We start from the raw sequence: 2,265 nt of genomic DNA on the forward strand, positions 1-2,265 counted from the left end.
AAAAAAAAAAAAAATGTTTATGTTAAAAATAAACATGTTAGGTGGTGCCTGTGCCTCAGTGGATAGGGCACCAGCCCCATATAGACCCAGGGTGGCGGGTTCAAACCCAGTCCTGGCCAAATTGCAACAACAAAAAAATAGCTGGGTGCTGTGGTGGGAGCCAGCTACTCGGGAGGCTGAGTCAAGAGAATCGCCTAAGCCCAAGAGCTGGAGGTTGCTGTGAGCTGTGATGCCACGGCACTCTCCCGAGGGCACTAAAGTGAGGCTCTGTGTTTAAAAATAAGTAAATAAATAAATAAACATGCCATAAAATAGTACTGAAGCAGGAACACCAATTCTCTCAGAACTCATGTCAGGATTTGTCTTTCCGGATGCCACCCTTTCATCTATGGCTGAAGACGGGAAAATACTGCAAGTTCTCCGAGCATGATCCAGCTTGTCTCTGCTTTCATGTATTTTTCTTTCTTTTTCCTAGGAACACTCTTTCCTCAGAAGTTTGCACGCACAGGAAAAGAACAAAGTGTAATAATCCGGTGTCGATCTGACAGCAAGTATGCACTGATCGCTGCCTTTTCAGGAGAAATAAATGTAGATCTGTGAAAAACCGACTTTATCTGCAAGCCCGGCTTCCAATGCAGAAATCCGTGGTATGGGGTGTCTATCAGGTGCCATTAGATACTATTACTGTAGCTTTATGGTGGTTAATTTTATGTAGCAACTTGGAGGGGGGTTGGGGATGATGAGATTGACATTTACATCAGTGAATTTTGGGAAAAGCAGATTACCTCCCATCACGTTGGCAGGACTTGTCTAAACAGTTGAAGACCTGAATAGGCTCTGGGTGCAGCGGCTCACGCCTGTAATCCCAGCACTCTGGGAGGCTGAGGCTGGTAGATTGCCTGAGCTCAGGAACTGGAGACCAGCCTGGGCAAGAACAAGACCCCGTCTCTACTAAAAACAGAAAAAATATCCAGGTATAGTGGTGGGCAACTGTAGTCCCCTCTACTTGGGAGGCTGAGGCAAGAGGCTTTCTTGAGCCCAAGGTTGCTGTGAGCTATGATAGCACAGGACTCTACCCAGGTAGCAGACTGACACTCTGTCTCAAAAAAAAAAAAAACCTGAATAGAACAAAAAGAACAGCTTTCCCCAGTAGGAGAGAATTCTCCAGCAGATGTCTTGAGAATTCGTCTGTACCATCAGCTACCAGGTCTCTACCCAGCCAGCTTTCACACTGGAACCAGAATACTGGCTGTCCTGAATTTTGATTGAGTCTTCCACCCCACACTATAGATTTTGGGCTTGCCGGCCTTCACAATCACATAAGCCAATTGATTGTAGTAAATACATATGTACACACACACACATACATGTGTATATTCCATTGATTCGACCTCTCTGGAGAACCTTGGCTGGTACAATCTTGATGTAATTTTAATGTTAGTCCTTTGTAGAATTGCTGTCTCTGATCTATGCCTTGCTGTTATGCCCGAGCTTGGGGATCAGATGTTAGACACTCCATCTGTGAGGACCATAAAGATGTGGTCGGGGTGGTCACAGAGTAACTTGTTATACTCTCTTCTTATTTTCTTCCACTTTGGTTTTTTTTTTTAACCTGTTTTTTTCCTTACCATACTATGGTCTATGTATGTATGTCAGCCGCCATATTATTTTAGAACTGGGTGAACTAGAACACAAAAACAAATGTTACATGAACAACTTTTTCGCCATGCATTTAGCTCCGAAGTCTTAGCAGGAAAGATTCAGTAGAGCTAGGAGGAATTAAATAATCATTACAGTATTGATTAGTCTCCTACATACCATTCTTATGCTTTTAGAACTGTAACTGTGTGTTAAAATATACATTACAGACCTGGAGAAGTTTTTTTTTTTTCTTTCTGTTTTCAAGTCAATTTTTGTTCTATTATTCAACAATCTTGCAACCCGGGGAGAGCATATGTAATACTTTTTTGAATTAAGGAAGATGCTAGAAAGGAAACTTCTTTTGTTCTCTGATTCAAAATAGTGACCTTTATATATACATATTATACTCTACAAATTCATTTGCCTGTAATATGTTGTTTAGGATATTGTATTCTCATTTATAAGTGAAATATGTTCATAATTTCCCCTTTATAATAATATATTTTCTCCAGTTTTATTATCAGGTGTATCCAGATTAAGAAGAATGATTTTGGCTCAGCGCCTATAGCTCAACCGGCTAAGGCGCCAGCCACGTACACCTAAGGTGGCGGGTTCGAATCCCCA

The sequence above is a fragment of the Otolemur garnettii genome, unplaced genomic scaffold, assembly GCF_000181295.1.
Source record: "Otolemur garnettii isolate 467f Iridium unplaced genomic scaffold, OtoGar3 scaffold00067, whole genome shotgun sequence".
In the NCBI taxonomy this organism is placed as follows: Eukaryota; Metazoa; Chordata; class Mammalia; order Primates; family Galagidae; genus Otolemur; species Otolemur garnettii.